Genomic DNA, 21339 nt, shown 5'->3' with positions numbered 1-21339 from the left:
ATAACTGATGTTTTATCTTATGAATATATAATAGTTTAATCATCCCTCTATTTTTAGATGGCTATGTTGTTTCCAACTTTTTGCTGTGAGAAAAATCCTTATATAACATACGCATGTCTGTTTCCTAGACTTGGAATTATTGGGATAGGGTGTGAGCTTTTTAAAGGGTTCATTACTTAACATTTTGCCAAATTGCCCTCTAAGAGATTTGTACAAAGTTATGGTCTCTCCTTAGTATATGAAGTGTATAAAAGTGCCCCTGTTTCTCCATACCTACAGTAAATACTCCGGACAGATGAAATTTGAAGGTAACTGATGGAGAATCTGTGTGGGTTGTCACTAGTGATTCGGAGAGTTTGGAACAGGGATTAGTCTTTATCTGTTGCTACATAACCAACTATACCAAAACTTAGTGGCTTAAAACAACGATTTATAATTTCTCACCTTTCTTTGGGTTGACTGAGCTCAGCTAGGCTGTTCTATTTCCTGTGATATAACTGAGGGCCCTCCTGCAGATACATTCAGCTGCAACTTGGCTGGAATATCCCGTGTCTTCTCTCCTCGTGGCCTCTCATGACTTAGTAGTCTATCTAGAGTTTCTTGCTAACAACGCAGCTGGCTTCTAAGAGGGAACGTTCCAAGAAGACAAGCCCCTGGGTGCAGGCGTTTATCAAACCTCTGCTTGCATTATGCTTGCTCATGTCCTGTTGGTCAAAGCAAGTCACATGACCAAGGCCAAAATCAAAAGTGGGAGAGAACTACACAAGCCTGTGAATACCAGGAGATGTGGTTCATTGCAGACCGTTGATGTAATGGATTACCAGAAATAGTAAATAAGTTTCAACTAGCATTGCAAGTCTGATTGATGAGCAATAGCGCTTTGGAGCACTGTGTTTGGAAAAATTTGGAGATCAACTTCTGGATCAGTAGGAAAGCGTATTGTGACAAGTTAATGACGTTTGCAAGGGCTTAGGTGAGGAGGCTGGTATAATGGTGTATTTACCATCCTTAATTTAATATCTGAATTTATATCATAAAGCCACAAACGTAAACATGAAAGGCAATTCAAGAGCTTACATGTAAGCCCAAATACTTTAAAAACATTGGAGTACTTGAGTAAAGTGAGCCTTAAGCTTTTATTCATCCTGGTTTCGTACTGACAATTAATACAACTGGTAGTATAAGATATCAATAATTGGGCTTCCCTGGTGGTGCAGTGGTTGAGGGTCCGCCTGCCGATGCAGGGGACACGGGTTCCTGCCCCGGTCCGGGAAGATCCCACATGCCGCGGAGCGGCTAGGCCCGTGAGCCATGGCCGCTGAACCTGTGCGTCCGGAGCCTGTGCTCTGCAACGGGAGAGGCCACAACAGTGAGAGGCCCGTGTACCGCAAAAAAAAAAAAAAAGATATCAATAATTGGCATCTTGTGCTCGATTAGTTTGCAAGATACCCGTATTTCACACCAGGACTGCTCTTTCCCATTGCTGAGTGAAAAAGCTGTAGCAGGGTTCATAGATGAGGAGCAAGTACCTATACTAGTGCCCAAGGTCAGAGTATGGGTGGGTGGATGGCTAGATGGATGGAGACATAATCTCACATATATATGTATTTGCATGTGTGAGTGTATGATTTTAAGAGCTTGACTGAGTTGTGAACTTGACGCTTGGATTTACTCATGTGATTTAACCAGTATTATCAGTGGCAGTATTTAAGAGTAGGCACTGTGGCCTATGCCAATGGTCCCCAGCCTCTTTGGCACTAGGGACCGCTTTCATGGAAGACAGTCTTTCCACGGACGGGGTTGGGGTTTGGTTCAGGTGGTAACATGAGCGATGGGGAGTGGCAGGGAGCAATGGGGAGCGATGGGGAGCGGCAAATGAAGCTTCACTCGCTCTCCCGCCGCTCACCTCCTGCTGTGCGGCCCGGTTCCTAACAGGCATTCTGAGGGAGACTTATAGGACAATGTTACTATTCCTCCTGATACAGTAGTGCGGAGTCTCTTTTATGCTTTTCCCTCTCACCCCATACTCTGCTCTCCCAGAGGAGGTTCTGTGCATGTCAGCAGTTTGGTGTGTGTCCTCCTCCCCCTTCTTTGCATACCTATACATTCATTTATTCATTTATTTTTACCAAAATGAGCTTGTCCTATATGTACAATTCTTTGACTTTTCCTTTTTATTTAATACCTTAGATCTTTTCGTATTAGTACTTAGAAATCAACACCGTTCTTTCAGTAGCTACAAAATATTCATTAATTATTTAGCTGGACATTAATTATTTAGTTGGACATTTAGTGTTTTTCCATTTTTTTTTCTCAGTTTCTAAAAATGTTGTCATGAACGTACTTATACATAAACTGTGGCCGTATGCAAATGTTTTTATAAAATAGATGTGGAAATTGCTGAGTTAGGCTGTATACGTATTTTAGCTTTTGATAAACGTAGTAAAATCCTGCTAAACACCATAAATAGGGTCTGAAAATATTGAAGTGATTAAAATGCATAATTATAAGATTAATGAAAAACAGTATTTTTCATTAAGTTCATGGAGTCACACACAAAAAATAGGAAAGTGGTAGAAAGTGACACATTGTGCAAAACTACATAATGAATCAGAAAGCCCCAAATGAAAACAGGGCATTCACCCCCTAAATTCCTTTTGGAATTGGAGTTGGTCCAACTATTGGAGCCGTTCGACAGTCATGTTCAGATTAATTTGTGGTTTTACTATTTGTGGTTTACAGTTAGGCCAACTTCCAAAAAATCTTTACCATCTTATCCTCACATGATGCAGTGTGTAGGATTATTGTCTCCTGTATCCTTGCCAGCACTTGGTGTTACCAGCCTTAAGTTTTGAGTAATCTAATGGACAAAAATGGTATCTTGTTTGAATTTGCGCATTGTTGGTTTTGGCCATGCTTGTCATCTTTCCCTCTATTTGTTGCCTATTTGAGTCTCTTCTACAAATTGCCTCTTCCATATATTTTCTCTATTTTTCTATTGCTATTTTTCTTAATGATTTATGTCATTATGTACTTTTTTGTATTTTTGATGTCTGAGCCAGTTAGCTTGTTAGAGCTCTCCAAGGTATTTTTGCTGTGCACCCTGATAAGTAGAACGTTTTTGGTTATATACTCTCCTTATATGTCTATTTATTTATAGATTATATATGTGTATTGTTGTCAGTCTGTGTCATACATTTTTTTTTTTTTTTGCGGTATGTGGGCCTCTCACTGTTGTGGCCTCTCCCATTGTGGAGCACAGGCTCCAGACATGCAGGCTCAGCGGCCATGGCTCACGGGCCCAGCCGCTCCGTGACATGTGGGATCTTCCCGGACCGGGGCACGAACCCGTGTCGCCTGCATCGGCAGGCGGACTCTCAACCATTGCGCCACCGGGGAAGCCCCTGTGTCTTACATCTTAGTAAAGCTTATTTTTTCCCTGTTTTATTGTGTTTTAAAAATAAGTGTAAATAGGGGTGCTACAGCAAAGGAAACTATAAACAAGACCAAAAGACAACCCTCAGAATGGGAGAAAATATTTGCAAATGAAGCAACTGACAAAGGATTAATCTCCAAAATGTATAAGCAGCTCATGCAGCTCAATAACAAAAAAACAAACAACCCAATCCAAAAATGGGCAGAAGACCTAAATAGACATTTCTCCAAAGAAGATATACAGACTGCCAACAAACACATGAAAGAATGCTCAACATCATTAATCATTAGAGAAATGCAAATCAAAACTACAATGAGATATCATCTCACACCAGTCAGAATGGCCACCATCAAAAAATCTAGAAACAATAAATGCTGGAGAGGGTGTGGAGAAAAGGGAACACTCTTGCACTGCTGGTGGGAATGTGAATTGGTATAGCCACTATGGAGGACAGTATGGAGGTTCCTTAAAAAACTACAAATAGAAATACCACATGACCCAGCAATCCCACTACTGGGCATATACCCTGAGAAAAGCATAATTCAAAAAGAGTCATGTACCAAAATATTCATTGCAGCTCTATTTACAATAGCCAGGACATGGAAGCAACCCAAATGTCCATCAACAGATGAATGGATAAAGAAGATGTGGCACATATATACAATGGAATATTACTCAGCCATAAAAAGAAACAAAACTGAGTTATTTGTAGTGAGGTGGATGGACCTAGAGTCTGTCATACAGAGTGAAGTAAGTCAGAAAGAGAAAGACAAACACCGTATGCTGACACATATATATGGAATTTAAGAAAAAAAAAGTGTCACGAAGAACCTAGGGGTAAGACAGGAATAAAGACACAGACCTACTAGAGAATGGACTTGAGGATGTGGGGAGGGGGACGGGTAAGCTGTGACAAAGTGAGAGAGTGGCATGGACATATATACACTACAAAACGTAAAATAGATAGCTAGTGGGAAGCAGCAGCATAGCACAGGGAGATCAGCTCGTTGTTTTGTGGCCACCTAGAGGGGTGGGATAGGGAGGGTGGGAGGGAGGGAGACGCAAGAGGGAAGAGATATGGGAACATATGTATATGTATAACTGATTCACTTTGTTATAAAGCAGAAAGTAACACACCATTGGAAAGCAATTATACTGCAATGAAGATGTTAAAAAAAAGGTGTTGATATTATTTAGTCTTTGTTTAAACTTGGAATTCTGTAAAAAAATTCTACATATTTCATGATTCATTTTATTCTACTACTGTAATTTGAGATTTAAAAATTTTCTTTATTATAAATGGTGACTGAGTGATTTTGTAGAAATTATTCTTTTAAACTTCTTCCTAGATGTAAAAGAAAAAAAAAAACCAAAACCAACTTATTTCACTGTTAATCTTCAGTCTTTTGGTATGATTTCCTTTATTTGTAAATAACCTCTCATTAAATATTATTCCAAAAAAAAAAAAAAACAAATGGGGTGCTAACCTGTCCACAGCCCAGTGTAGAGTCTAGTGTGCATTCACCTAGGAAATCAGGACTTGTGAGCGAAATATGATTTAGGCCCTTTACAGGCCAGTTAGGTTGGCCAAGAAGAGCATGCTCTCTGTTCTGTGACCACACTGTGCATATCTGTAAGCCCCTGGCCACTGAGTACTCTGGTGAAGTGGAAAGTAGCCAAGGGTCAAACCTTGGCTCTGTTACCTTTATTAACCACACAGCTTGGAGAAAATTGCTTACTCTCACTAAGAACCAGTTTCTTCATGTGTAAAATGGAGAGGGTAGTCCTTGTCTTGCCTACTTTATAGGCTTATGATGTGAGTTAATCTATGTGAATAAACTTTGAAAAACTGTAAAACATGGGGTACATATGAAATACCTGGGTACTTATTTTGCAGGGTCATAACATTGCGTATATAAGACAACATACTTCAGGATCATTTATGCAGGAAAACAGTTGAAAATGGCTGGCCTACTAATTGTGGTTCAGAAATATTTAAAGTCTTCATCGTGTGCAGATTTTAAACCTCTTGAAGGTAGAAACTATTACACATGATGGTCAATAAGTTTTGTTGTTGATGGTGTATGTACATTTAATAATATACATATTTGGTTTTTAAAATGGTTTCTATTTAAGAAAGCCCTGTGATTTAGGAATTAGAAATCAGCTTATTTGTGAAATACCCAGTGACACTAAGGAAGACTTTCTTGAAAGAGTAAAGTAGCTGTTGTCCAGGGCTGCAGAGAAAAGACAGGGCCTGGCATGAATATATTCTCCAAGATAGTGAAGAACTCAAGGCATTGTAATGGTAGGGTCTCTCATATAAGCAGTGGAACTGAATTATGAGGAAGGCGGTGTATGATACAGCGTACCCAGGAGTGGTGATGAAAAGGCAGTTTTGAACATGGATAATGCTGTTTTTAAGAAATGTGTTTTATAATTTTTTAAAAAAATAAATGAATTTAACTGTAAAATAAATTATTATTGTCTGTAGAAGATAGTGGATGGAGGGAGGAGAAATAAAAGAACTGAACCCCTTGTCATTAATAAAAAAGAATAAGAAAATTGGGATTGCATATTTTACAATATTTTACAAGTATTGACACTCAGGCTCTGTAACGGTGCTGGAAAACAGGCGCTCTCAGGCCCGTGCTGCTGGCTGGCCAGGCCGGCCCATGACCAGTAGTGGCCTGAGTAGGCTGGGACTGAGCTGTGGGCAGTGGGCCAGGCGAGGTCACATTCCTTCTGAATACTCTCCCCTCCTTCCCTCTCCTTTGATTCTCAGAACAACCCCATGGGGTAGAAAGCAGGACAGGCCTAGTCCAGTTCAACTCACTAAACCTTTTATGCTCACCCAGATGAGTGGGAAGGGGTGGTGGCATGCTTACTTATTATATCTACTTTCAAAAACTTATTTAAAACTCTTGGAGGGGTAGAAGACAGTGTGCAAAAAACAAACGAAATCCTTTGTATATTTGGAAGAATAGATGTATTTCTCAGAAATAGTTCACACTGAGGAATTTCTGTATTTCAGAAAAGAATGATAAAAGGACTTTTTTTTTTCTTACACAGAGGAATTCCATGTCCATTTTGAACATTTACCTAATAATCTAGATTTCTACTATGTCAAGTCAGGCCCCCACCCCCCACCCCCTTTATTCTTTTTTTTTTTTTAAAGAAGATGTTGGGGGTAGGAGTTTATTTATTTATTTATTTATTTATTTATTTATTTATTTATTTTTGCTGTGTTGCGTCTTCGTTTCTGTGCGAGGGCTTTCTCTAGTTGTGGCAAGCGGGGGTCACTCTTCATCGCGGTGCGCGGGCCTCTCACTATGGTGGCCTCTCTTGTTGCGGAGCACAGGCTCCAGACGCGCAGGCTCAGTAGTCGTGGCTCATGGGCCCAGTTGCTCCGCGCCATGTGGGATCCTCCCAGACCAGGGCTCGAACCCGTGTCCCCTGCATTAGCAGGTAGATTCTCACCACCAGGGAAGCCCCTCCCTTTATTCTTATGTGAATGATTTTCAGTCCAGCTGCTGTTCCTTTCTCAGTGGAGCTGCAAAAGAAACTCTGAATTGGAAACAGGCAGTATTATTGGTAAGAGAAATAAAATCTTTTGATGGGGTTCTACGTCCTTTCTGTATCTACCCAGCCTGCTATTAAAGCCTTCTTGCAGAATACCCTGAGATTAAAATATTTCACAATTTTTGGCTTCAATTCCTCAAAAACATTACAGGAGAAATGTAATAGATTATTCAAGTTGAATAGATATGATTAATCTTGCTGTGTCAGTTACTGCTGTATAACAAACCGTCCTCACACTCCAAGGCTTAAGATAATCACTGTATATTACTGAGCACAGGTCCCTGGGTTGGCTGGGCAATTCCTCTAGTTTCTGTTGCATTTATTCTTGTCTGAGATCAGCTGTGGGTCAAGCAGGAGGCTCTGCTGATCTTGGCTGGTCTAAGATGGTCTTTTCTGAGATGGTGGGAATGACTGGGCTCTCTTCCATGGTCTCATTCCCAGTAGGCTTGCCCAGGCTTGCTCTTGTGGTGAAGGCAGGTGTCCAAGCAAGTGAGCCTTAGTGCTCCAGGTCTCTTGAGGCCTGGGCTCAGAATTGGGGCAGTGTCATGCACTGCTTTCCATTGGCCAAAGAAAGTCTCAAGGCCAGCTTGAATTCAAGGAGTGGAGAGATAGACTCCGTCTTTTGAGGGAGGTTGGAAAATCACATTGCAAATGCTGTCAGAATGGCCATCATTAAAAAGTCTACAAATAACAGATGCTGGAGAGGGTGTGGAGAAAAGGGAACCCTCCCACACTGTTGGTGGGAATGTAAGTTGGTGCAGCCACTGTGGAAAACAGTGTGGAGGTTCCTCAGAAAACTAAAAGTAGAACTACCATATGATCCAGCAATCCCACTCCTGGGCATATATCCAGACAAAACTATAATTCAAAAATACATGCACCCTATGTTTGTAGCAGCACTATTCACAATAGCCAAGACATGGAAACAACCTAAATGTCCATTGACAGACAAATAGATAAAGAAGCTGTGGTATATATATACAATAAACTACTACTCAGCCATAAAGAAAGAATGAAGTAATGCCATTTGCAGCAACATGGATGCAACTAGAGATTATCATACTAAGTAAATCAGAAAGAGAAAGATAAATGCCATATGATATCACTTATATGTAGAACCTAAAATATGACACAAGTGAACCTATCTATGACAGAACCATGGACATAGGGAATAGACTGGTGGTTGCCCAGAGGTGGAGGGGTTGCGGGGGGAGAGGGATGGAGTGGGAGTTTGGGATTAGCACATGCAAACTGGTATATATGGAATGGATAAACAACAAGGTCCTACTGTATAGCACAGGAAACTATATTCAATATCCTGTGATAGGGCTTCCCTGGTGGCGCAGTGGTTGAGAGTCCGCCTGCCGATGCAGGGGACACAGGTTCGTGCCCTGGTCCGGGAAGATCCCACATGCTGCGGAGCGGCTAGGCCCGTGAGCCATGGCCACTGAGCTGCGCGTCCGGAGCCTCTGCTCTGCAACGGGAGAGGCCGCAACAGTGAGAGGCCCGCGTACCACACACAAAATATATATATATATATATATATATATATATATATAGATATCTCCTGTGATAAACTATAATGGAAAAGAATATGAAAAAGAATGTATATATGTATAACTGAGTCACTTTGCTGTACAGCAGTAATTAACACAACATTGTAAATCAACTATACTTTAATAAAAAAATTAACAAACAGACAAGAAAAACAAAAGTTGTGGATATAGGGAGAGGTGGAAAGTTGGAACCTTTTTGTAATCTGTATAGAACATGTGCCCCTAAATTTACTGAACCCATTTGAAGTTCATGGTTCCTCTGTCTCAAATAGGGGATTACACTTGATCCTGGTCACGCTGCTGATCATGCACTTCAGCTATGTAGAAAATTAAGTGGACCTGTGTGAATAAGTCTCTTCTTTATTAAATCAGTTAGTTCCTAACTCCTGTAGAGCAGGGTTATTTTTTTTTCCCCCCTTTCATGATGTGTTTAGTTGGTTTGATAGTCTCCCTGGGCTTCGTCATTTTAAGGTTCAGAATGGGTCCTAGTGCCTCAGTTGTGGGGTGTGGAGAAGATATTGTAGGTTTCAGTGTATTTAAGAAAGCTCTCAAGTATATAACCTCCCTTGTCCTACCATACCCAGAATCCATCGACCAGGCACTTGCTGTCATATTACCTCCCATGTTATTTTCCTCCTGGTACTTAGCACTGGCTCAAATTCTTGTTCATATACTTTTTGGTTATTTGTCTCCCCTCACTGAGCTATCAGCTTCCCAAGAGCAGGGACTTCCTCTGACCTGTTCACTACTGAATTCCCAGAGCTTAGAAGAGTGCCTTCCTCTCCTTAGGAGATGCTCAATAGAGATTTGTTGAATATTTATAATAAAAATTTTGTGATTAAGCAAGTCCGCAGCTTATTAAAACACAGCGTGTTATGTACTATGTCCCTGGTACATTGTAGACACTCATTAAGTGTTTATGGAACCTTTAGGGAGGGTCGTGGGCAGTGGGAGCTCAGAGAAAATGAAGAGTTGGAGCCACCAAGGGTTTTTCCAGATGAATGCGATGAAAGACAGATGAGCAGGAGAGTTTAGAGTATGGTAGATTTGTTGAAATGTTAGACTGTTGGATTTCAGGCTGGGAAGGAAGGAAGTGGAGCAAGAAGGAATCTGAAGAACAGAGATTCTCCCAAGACCAGAGACCCCACAGAGGGAGAGTAGTTAGACGTGCATGCTGGGGGTCGGGGGTTGTGTTGATGCACTACGATCGCTGATGTGCTGGTAATTTCAGATTATGTGCCAGGTTATGGGCACGTTGGGGTCCTGGGATTAAGGAAATGAATGGCTCAAGTGGTTGAAGGACCTTGAGGAGGGGGGAATTGACAGCTGTTGTTTGAGAGGGTGCAGCAGGACAGCTGGTGTCCTTAGGGGAAAGTCCTTAACAGCCAAGATATTGGGGGTAATGCTTTGAGGAGAGGTTTGCTAACAACGGAGCACCGCTTCCACAGGAAGTTTCTTTACAAGACAGAGGTGGAGTGGCGGCTAAATCAGGGACAGGCTGAGCAAAGCCTGGACAGACCCAGCAAATGGGTCAAGGGATGGATTGGGAAAGGGACTGGAGATGGTATGAACTTGGGCATTGAGAGGCTTGATGGATTTAGTTTCAGTAGAATCTTAGAGAAAAGTGACCCTGGGACTAACCAGACAAGAGGCCGTGACTCATTTGGCCAAGGGTAGTGGTCAGCCTGGAAGTTCTGAGCTCTGCCTGTGTGGAGGGATTTTAGGTGGAACTCATGGGAGTTTACATGAGTTCTAAACAGATGTGTTCTCATTTATTACTTCAGTATTTTCATTGTAGGTTTTTCAGAATATTTTAAGTATCTTTTTAAATTAGAAATGGCATTTTCTAAATGTAAACTATTAAAAAATGTGAAACAATGATATATGCAAATACTAAAGGACAATGATTTAATCAATTTGTGTAGCGCTATTTATCATCTAAAATCCAAGGATTAGGATTTTCAGATTAGTATTTTAATCTATTTTTTGGTCATAAAGTTTTTTACATAGGTATTAATCAAAGTAGATATTTTAAATGTAAATATTTAGTCTCTTTTTGCTGTTAGTCATTTTGAAAGTCCAAACTGTGTGGTGAACCAGAGCAGAATTTCATAATCTTTAAACCACAAAGTTGCCTAATAGGCAACAAAGTAGAAATGACAGTAGTGGAAGATTTTACAAAGTCCCAGAACCACCTGGCAATAATTTTAGGAAAAAACTTTTGACTATAAGCTCATAAATAGGGACTCTGTAACATAAAGAATAATTAATAGTAATTAGTTTCTTGCCTTTGAACCCTTTGGTCAGACTTGTTCCATTGAAACGAGCAAGGCAAGTTAAAATAATCTACAGAATTTAAATTGTCTGCTTGTGCAATACAGGTGAGTTTATATTACACAGCAACAAATTGTCTAAACTGTGGGTTTAGACAATAAACAAATGTTTATTTTACTACTATTTGTGTCTGATGCTAAGTACTTTTTTAAACTTCTTTTTTGAGTATGTGTTTTATTTTATTATGAAAAATTTGATTCATACCAAATGAGTATAACATTTGTCCGACATAAAGAAAAATACGATGGTTGATCACTGCACCAGATACTCAGCTTTAAAAAGAGAACATGTCTCAGACCTTTGGAGCCCCCTCTTGCCCCTCCTTGATGCCATTTCTCTGTCATTCCCCCACCCCTTGCCTCCATGGGCAACCACCATCCTGAGTGTTTATAACATTCCAATGGTTTTCTTTAAATTTTAACCACATATGTTTGAGTCCATATACAATGCATGGTTTAATTTCCCCAGCTTCTTCTTATAACTTCATAAAAGTGAAGACATTCTGTATGTGATTTGCTTATTTTGTTAAACATAATTATTTGTGAGATTCATCCCAAATTGATGTGGTTCATTTTTATGACTGTGTTCAGTGTATGATTATACTACAGTATAAACATTGCCCATTGGTGGACATGTGTTTGCTCTTTTTTTTATGGCTTTATGTGAGCATTATCATATGTCTCCTCATGCACATTTGCAAGTTTCTCTTAAACATATAACTATGAGTATAATCGAGGTGGTAAGGTGCATTTCGACTTCTTTGAATAAATCTAAATTATTTTCCGAAGTGGTTGTACTGTTGTACTCCCTACAGCAGTATATGGGTTCTTATTGCTTCATATCTTTGTCAGCACTTCATATTGTCCAACTTTTACATTTTTGCCAGTCTGGTGGTTGTCAAATGTTTCCTAATTATGGCTTTTACTTTGAATTTCCCAGGTTAATGAAATTAAGCATCTTTTATTAGGTTCATTGTATATTCATGTTTCTTCCTCTGTGACATGTGCTTATATCTTTTGTCTACTTTTCTTTGTGTCTTTTTTCTTTGGATTTTGAGGAATTTTTTTTCTTTATTAAACATAGATAGTAATCTTTTGCAAATCTACTCTTTGGGTTTGTATCTTGCCTTCACTTTTTTTAAACGTTATACTCCCTTTATAGTTATTATAAAATATTGGCTATATCCCCTGTGTTGTACAGTATATCCTTGTAGCTTATTTTTATACATAATAGTTCATATCTCTTAATCTACACGTATCTTGTCCCTCTCCCCTTTCCTCTTACCACTGGTAACTACTAGTTTTTTCTCTATCTCTGAATCTGTTTTCTTTTTTGTTATATTCACTAGTTTTATTTTTTAGATTCCACATGTAAGTCATATCATACAGTACTTGTCTTTCTGTCTGACTTATTTCACTTAGCATAATGCCTTCCAGGTCCATCCATGTTGTTGTAAATGACAGAATTTCATTCTGTTTTTATGACTGAGTTGCATTCCATTGTGTATGTGTGTGTGTGCGTGTGTGTGTGTATGTATATAAAATCACATCTTCTTTATCCATTCATCTGTTGATGAACACTTAGGTTGCTTTCATATCTTGGCAGTTGTAAATAATGCTGCTATTGCTGCTATGAACATTGGGGTGCATGTATCTTTTCCAATTAGTGCTTTTGTTGCCTTCACTTTTTTTTTTGATAAATTTATTTATTTTATTTATTTATTTTTGGCTGTGTTGGGTCTTCATCGCTGCGTGCAGGCTTTCTCTAGTTGCGGCAAGTGGGGGCTACTTTTCATTGTGGTGCGTGGGCTTCTCATTGCCATAACTTCTCTTTGCAGAGCACGGGCTCTAGGCGCACGGGCTTTGGTAGTTATGGTGTGTAAGCTCAGTAGTTGTGGCTCGCGGGCTCTAGAGCGCAGGCTCAGTAGTTGTGGCGCACGGGCTTAGTTGCTCCATGGCATGTGGGATCTTCCCAGACCACGGCTCGAACCCATGTCCCCTGCATTGGCAGGCGGATTCTTAACCACTGTGCCACCAGGGAAGCCCTGCCTTCACTTTTTTTAAGGGATCTTTTGATGAATATATAATTGTTTATCAATCTTCTGTAAGTCATGGCAGATTTTTTTCTTTCCAGTCCTTTTATCCTTTTCCATTTTACCCTTTGTATTTCTTTATGTTTCTGGTTAGTACCTCCAGTACAATGATAAGTATTAATAGAAGCAACTACAGCTCTGACTTAAAAATAACTGCTTCTGGGGCTTCCCTGGTGATGCAGTGGTTGAGAGTCCGCCTGCTGATGCAGGGGACGCGGGTTCGTGCCCCGGTCCGGGAAGATCCCACATGCCGCGGAGCGGCTGGGCCCATGAGCCATGGCCGCTGAGCCTGCGCGTCCGGAGCCTGTGCTCCGCAACGGGAGAGGCCACAACAGTGAGACGCCTGCGTACTGCAAAAAAAAACTCCTTCTTATTTTACCATTAAGAATGATATTTAATGAAGATTTTTAGAGGGTATTCTTTCTAGGTTAAGAAAAATCTCTGCTATTCCTAGTTTGGTAAGAACTTTTATTAGGAGTGAGTGTTAAATTTTATCAAATATTTTTTCTGTATCCATTTAGATGAATTTTTTAAAATTTGCTAACTCAGCAAATTACTGTGAATTGTGTTTACTACACTTGTTAATGGTAAGCCAGCCTATCATTCTTGGAGTAAACCCAACTTGGTCATGATGTACCTTCTCTTTTACACATTGCTCCATTGGGCCTGTTGATATTTTGTTTAGGACTTTGCCATTTGCGATAATAAGTGAAATTGCCTTGTAAATTCCCTCTCTGTACTGTCATTGTCTGGCTTTGAAATCAAGGTTGATCTAGCCTCAAAAAATTAGGTGGAAGGTATTCCACTTTTTGTGTCCTGGAAAAGTTTGCGTGAGATTGGAATCAGTTGCTGAGAAAGGTATATTAATAATTTTCAACTGTTGTGTTGACTTTTCATTTTCTCTGTGAAGTTCTGTTTGTTTTTTTTTTAAGTTTTGAAATTACATTATCAGGATGCATTTAAGTGTAGAATTGTTATGTTTTGTTAAGTGTAGACTATGTCATCAGAATGAAGTCAACATTTTATCCTGGGGAGTTGACCTCTACCTCCATTTACACTTATGGTCTTGCCTATTTGTCTGATTTTAATATATCATACCAGCTTTAACAAAATTTTTTTAATCTGGAAATTTAGTTTATATCTGTTGTGATTACTGGTATATTTAAAATTATTTCTGCCTTCTTATTTTGTGCTTTCCTCTTTTATACTTTCTACTTTTGCCTTTTTTTTTTAGAGGGGGGTGTTTAAAAGGGCAATACATATATTGTCTTTTACATTAGACCCAAAATACTCAGTAGTAGATAACAAATTTTCCCCTCAGTAGTTGACTTTACAAGAAAGATAGATTTCAGTATGCACCACAAGTTCAGTAAGAGGTTATTAGAGGAAAAGCCTGGTAAAATCCCTTCATAATTTTGGAAGAAGTTATTCTAAAGAAGAGTACTGATCTTTGTTTAGTGGCAGGAGTTAAATATGTTGGTTAAATGCTTTTCACTTTTTTTTGTTTGTAGTTATGGATGGAAGCAGAGTGTTTGGTGTCTTTTTTAAACTTAAACACTAGAATCTTCTGTTAATAGTCTGATATTTATACTGGCTTTCAGTGATTTAAAATAAAATGCCATTTTTTATCAGGACACCAGGCAACATCAAGTGACTTCTGTTCTAAGGTCTGTACTTTGTGGGCACAGAGAAATGATAGGCTTTGTCCTGAGGGGTTCGTATGCCCCAACATTATATATTGATGTTAAATCAATGTCAGGTAAGAGTGAGAAACCCCTTTCTTTGTATGTCAGTATTGGGCTAACCCTCTGGGTTCATACAAGCATGGCTGAAGCATAGAGTGGAAAATGAAGCAAAGAGGGGAGAAGCAGTAAAGGACCAGTCAGAAAAGCAGGAAGGAACACTACTGGAGGTATGCAAGTAGACAGAATTGCCTGTCTGTAAACAGATTATTTTAAAGGTGTGCATAGGAACTCTTGGTACTTATCTGAAAGCTCGTTGTCCCATACTGGGAAGATCTCAGAAGCTCTATGTAAAATAACTGAAGTGTGTTTTTATATTATCAACTTTTTACCTGGTAAGATGGAAGTCCAGACAGTTCTGAACTTGTTTTGATCATGAGATTAAATAAAAATGCTTTTTATGAGATGCTTCTGAATAATGAACCCAACTCCATCTAGTAAGAGAGCCCCTGCCAGGAATGGAAGAAAGCAAGATTCTTTCTTATTAAATCCTTAAACCTTAGTTTTTCTTCAGGTCCCATTTGTGTACTGTCCTGTTAGTCTTCAGTCAGACATCTGCCTGATTACTGCAGTTTGAGGATCTGTAGATTTTTTAGTAAACTTTGGAATCCCCCGTATCTGGACTTCAGATGTAACCTACTTAGAATGAAGTGGAATATGTTTTCTTCCGCAAAAGAAGATAACAGTTTAAAAGAGTGAATCATAGTTTTGGGCATACAATATCATTAATCTTTAAAATTTGTTAGTGCTCTGCACACAAGATTGCAAAGGATTCATGTACTTAGGTGACAAGATTCTATCAGAGATAGAATTACTTCTCCTAATCCTCATAATAAATCAAACACATGGGGAAAAATTGTGACAGTTTCTGGCTTCTGTGGCACTGAGTGTGATAACACCTACTGACCCAAATATCCTAATATGCCCTGAAACAACTCACATGGCTCTCTGAAGCTAACTCATCTCTGATTGAAGATCTTTATCTTCAGAGACATTCCTGAAAAGTGTACATTGAATGAACCATCCTCCTCTCTGTAGTAGTTGATACAGGCAGACCCAGGTGTACAGAGAAGGTAATTTTTATAATTAGTACTTTTGTTTGCTTTTTGAGAGGAATATTTGTATTAGGAAGTACTTTCCATTTTAGAATCTTGCTTTTTGAGGTTTCCTATATCAGTTATTGTCTCTCAAGGTTAGTATTCCAGGGACATCCCTGGCAGCGTGTTCTCTAATTGGCAGAGGGATCAAAAGGTTAGATAGGAGCGTTTCCTTGCTTTGTTTTCTTTCCTTTAGGGAATGGAGCCAAGCCAGTCATTACAACTTCTGTGAAACAGAACAGGAAGTAATTGGAGATTTTTATAGAGCAGTGTGGAAAGCTGGCTCTTTACTTTAGAAAGTTGGTTGTATGGAGTTTCTCAGGTAAAAACCATGTGTTATTGGTGAAACTATATATGACACTGAATTCTTATGTTTCTTTCGGTCTTGGTAAGAAGGCACCCAAAAATCCAGTATGCCATTTAGAGTAAATGCTTCTTGGATCTAAAATGATGACACTGCTGTCAGTTCCTTAAGGTGATCAGCTTCTAAGACTTTTTCTTTTCTTTTTTCTAGCTTTATTGATAAATAATTGACATAGTCTAAGACTTTTTCTTAAAACAGAACTCCCAGCAGTAATATTTTCAATATAGCCTTCTCACACATTTGTTTGATCTGACCTCTGGTTAGGAATTATGGTTCTGTTCCCCTGTTTTACAGAACGTGAAAATTCATGCATTTATTTAAATATTTGAGCCCCTTAATTTCTGTCAAACATTGAGCATCTATTGGGAATAATTAACCAGACAGACTTGGCCGTTACCCTTACATATGTTGTAGTCCAAACACAAAAGCCCTTACATTGAGTTAAATTACAAGTCAGAAGTTTTACGAATTCAAATTAATTTTTAATTTCATGAGAAAAGATGAAATTAACTGAATATGTTACATAATCTGCCAGGCCCTGGGATGCAGAGGTGAAATAGGCAAGGTCTCCAAACTAGAAATTCTCAGAATTTCATAATAGATTTTGATAGTTATTATTTAGTAATGTAATAATATTTATCTAATACCTACTGTTTGCTAGGTATGGTGCCAGATGCTAGGGATAAGACATTGCATGATAATAATGGGAGGGGATATTTTGGTTTGCTTTTTGTTTTTTCAAACTTTGAGAAAACAGTTATTTGAATCAGAGACAACTTTTACTTGTATTTCAACTTTCTGTCTATTTGTTTTATGTAATATCTGCTGTTTATGGAACACTTACTACATCCAGGTACTCTGGTGAGTGTTTTACCTGCCTTACGTCATTTATTGCATACATTTTACGGACCTATCCACCCGTTTTTGAGCATTTATATATTCAGAAACCTTAAAATGAGGACCTCAAACCTTAAAGAACTGGCAGAGTTGGAATTCAAACTTGGGATGGATTGGCAGTTGTGGGGCTGTACCCTACCCAAGAAGATCTTTTAGCAGTTGAGTTTTGTGGTAAAACTTCCATTTACAGTATAAGTAATAGATGATCAGATTAAAATTCACCAGATCAAAAAAGAGGCAGTCGGGGGCTTCCCTGGTGGTGCAGTGGTTGGGAGTCCGCCTGCCGATGCAGGGGACGCGGGTTCGTGCCCCGGTCCGGGAGTATCCCACATGCCGCGGAGCAGCTAGGCCCGTGAGCCATGGCTGCTGAGCCTGCGCGTCCGGAGCCTGTGCTCCGCAACGGGAGAGGCCACAACAGTGAGAAGCCCGCGAACGGCAAAAAAACCCCCAAAACAAAACAAAAAAAAAAACCGGGACCTTGAAGAATGTCTTTTTTAGTAAAGTTTTGAATTTCTTACAGGTTCTGGGCTTCCATTGACCTTACAGTTCTCCATTTAAGAGACTAACAGAGGGCTTCCCTGGTGGCCCAGTGGTTGAGAGTCCGCCTGCCGATGCAGGGGATGTGGGTTCGTGCCCCGGTCCGGGAAGATCCCACATGTTGCGCAGCGGCTGGGCCCGTGAGCCATGGCCGCTGAGCCTGTGCGTCCGGAGCCTGTGCTCCACAGCGGGAGAGGCCACAACAGTGAGAGGCCCGCGTACTGCAAAAAAAAAAAAAAAAAGAGACTAACAGAGAGAGTAGTGTCTAAAGTAGCTCTAACGAAGACATTCACCTGCTGTAGTGTTGCCTTGTCTCCATCTGAACATATCCCTGCCTCCCTGATTTCTCTGGCTAGAGTAGAAATCTTGTATCGTTTTTGAAGGGTAGAGAACAGGGCCATTTGCAGTTGTGATCCATGGCATTAAATGACCTGAGTCTGTACTGACTTGCTTTATTATTTCCCTAATTATCTTACCACAGCAAATCAGGTGTGATTTTTAACTTGCCCATCTTTCTTGTATTTTAGGTTACTTGTAAGTGATGAGGCATCTCTTTTGTCATTTCTGATTTTAAATGGCATTAAATTAGAATTAACTCCTGAGTAATTCAACTGATATTGTACAACTTAGAATATAAACCAGACAACAAATTACTGAAGCTAACATTCCAAGTAATCTCTTTTTTAAATTAATCAATCAATTAATTTTGGCTGCGTTGTGTCTTCGTTGCTGTGTGCAGGCTTTCTCTAGTTGCGGTGAACGGGGGCTACTCTTCGTTGCAGTGCATGGGCTTCTCATTGCTGCAACTTCTCTTGTTGCAGAGCACGGGCTCTAGGCGCACAGGTTTCAGTAGTTGTGGCGTGCGGGCTCAGTTGCTCCGTGGCATGTGGGATCTTCCCAGACCAGGGCTCGAACCCATGTCCCCTGCATTGGCAGGTGGATTCTTAACCTCTGTGCAACCAGGGAAATCCCTCCAAGTATTTTCTAGTGTGCCTTTAACTTTTGCTGGGCACAAATGGAAATTCGCAGCCTCTGACTGTCATAAAAAGGGGTTGTTACTGTTTAGTAATACAAATTAAAACACAGCTGGGAATGAAGTAGTTAGCCCAGTCTCACAGACATTAGCCTCCTGTTTATTTCCTCCTGTTTGTATTCCTAGAAGCAAACAGCTGTGCATTCAATTTTATTCTTTATTTCTTTACTTAAAATCTGGATCTCAAAAGAAGCAAACTGGGCATTTAGGCTTAGAAAAATTGCCGTATCTTTTTTAGTTGAAACAATGATTTATCCATAATGTCAAAAATTTTTTGTGAAGTAGATTTACCCACAATTTTACCATCACCCATTTTCATCTAGCTATAGCCATAATCTTTGTATCCTTTAGTAATCTTCTGTTTTCACTAGATGGTTGCTGTAACATTTTCTTACACTTCTGTAGAGTCATTAAAATGTTAACCTCTGCATAGTATTCCATTGTTCAACGTTTCATTTAAAACTCTATGCAGTTCACTTAGTTCCAGAATAACATTACTTTCAGTAATGAATAACATCCATTTTAAGCTTACTGTTCAAATGTCTTTTCTGCACATTGTACTAGTTAAATATTAGTCTTCTCTTAAAGCCATTAATGTTGTGCAAATTAGCATAGGTTAAAAGTTTCAGTTCAAAGAAAGTCAGGTATGAGTAAATGAAAACTTTTAATTTGAACAGTTGAAATTACTACTCAAAGTATTTGAAGTATTTCTTAGTCTCAGATCTACGCAAGGCCTTGAGGGATGTGTCAGAGGCCTTGGTGAGTTCACTTTTTATGTAGTGTATATGTAGCAGTGTTCGCAATTTTTGTGTAATTGATAGTAGAAGGCTGTTGATTATAGCAAGTTGATGTGACTCCTTCAGCTGATAGTCTGTCTATAGTGGGATTAAGGTGATTTTACCAATTGGGCATAGTTGGCTTCTGTGATTTGTTTAGTGATAGGTCCCCACATATCTCTTATACATAACATATTATGTATCTGTCATCCATGGACTTATTTTCACTCTGTTAAATCTATTTTTTAGTGTATATTATAAACAACTTTTTGTAATATAGTGCTTTCTTCTAACTTTATTTATTGTATGACATAGAGATATACTATAATCCCAGTGTTGTTCATTTTTTTCAGATAAAGTCCTTGATATTGGACACTTGGATAATCACCTCCTCCCCATTCCTATCATCATTATCATCATTTACCTTGTTTTTGTAGGCCAAATCATAAATTATTCCTTTTCTTTTAAGCCAAAGGATTTATAACTTTAGTTATTATATGGCAGCCAAATGGGGCATAACAATATATTATGTGAAATAAAATTTTGTTTCTGAGTATAAAAGAAATGCTCCTACTGGGAAATATAGAAAATTAGTTCCAAAAAAAATACCTATACTCTGCCATCCACATATACAAACTGTTGACATATTTTTAGTTTTCTACTTATACATTTATACACATAAGGGAATTGGGATCATAGTATACACATTCATAACTTGATTCCATTAATATGTCTGCAATTTTTCTATTAAATAAATTGTCTTCTACATCTTTCTAGTAATTACTGGAAAAGCAATACATGCTGATGATAAATTCAGGCAGTTTTTATAAAGGGGCGTAAGAGGACTAAAAAAGTTCCTATGCTTTCAGCCCCACTAGTGACAATTTCTTATTCTATAATGACTACACAATATTGTATTACATAGGTGTATCATAATATATTTCATTGATTTCCTATTTTCAGTGGTTAGTTTTCTAATCCTTTTTGTTAAAATAATTTAATTCTATGATAAACATCCTTGAACATAAATTCCTTAGGACATTTTGTTTTTAGATAAGTTCACAGTTGTATTGCTGGGTCAATGAGTTTGAATTTTTAATTTTTGACATTTTATAGTAAGGTATTTTTAAATTAAATTTAGTGGGAGGGTGCAAAGTCTTTATAATTTTAATGTTGTCCTAAGAAATAATTTTTTTGCTACTTGAATATTCTATGGCTAAATACTAAAATAAAATCAATAGTAATAATAGTGTTAATAATAATTATAGCTTATATTTATAAAAGAAAGCAGTGAGGTTTTTGCTTTCATTTAAATCAAAGGATTTGTTATAGAAACACATATTAATATTTTATATTAGAAGTGTTCAGAATATTCCCTAAAGAAAGAATATAGGAAAACTTAAGTATTTTTTATGGAATTTTTTTCTTTCACTCTTCAGTTTTACCCTCATGTTTTGAAAGGAAGAGAAAAGCAAAATGTTGTGTGTCTCTCTCTCTCTCTCTCATAGCTTATTTTGAGTTAATCATTGGTTTTTCACTGGGAAAACACTTCAGTAAATGTCATAAAACTTCCATCTGAATTTGCCAAAATATGTTTCTCTGTCTTTCCAAAGATCGAATTGTTAACCTCATTTGTAAGAAAATCCTTAATGTGTTCCGAGCAGACAGTTTCATAGTTAGCTACATATTAAAACACACAGCCGATACCCCTTTCCCACTCTGTGATTCTAATGTGTACCAAAGGTTACTATTTTAAACTCTCAGATTTAACAGATAGGGTCTTGCACAAAGTGAAAGCCAACCTTTTATAGATTCAGAATGGAACCTTTACTTTCTAAAGTGTGTTGGCTACTCTTCCTTCTCTAGGATTAGCAGGTATTGAGATACTGATAT

The 21339-nt window shown here is 38.6% G+C and overlaps 1 protein-coding gene across 4 annotated transcripts in view; it reads left to right on the top strand.

Moving 5' to 3' along the window:
* The window catches only part of PLEKHA5 (pleckstrin homology domain containing A5), a 239049-nt gene that overhangs the window by 14084 nt on the left and 203626 nt on the right, over positions 1 to 21339 (top strand). The gene's annotated exons all lie outside the window — the stretch shown is intronic.

Source organism: Stenella coeruleoalba (assembly GCF_951394435.1).
Source record: "Stenella coeruleoalba genome assembly, chromosome: 11".
Lineage (NCBI taxonomy): Eukaryota > Metazoa > Chordata > Mammalia > Artiodactyla > Delphinidae > Stenella > Stenella coeruleoalba.
Note: the sequence above shows the minus strand (reverse complement) of the source record. Positions and strands in the feature narration are given on the sequence as shown.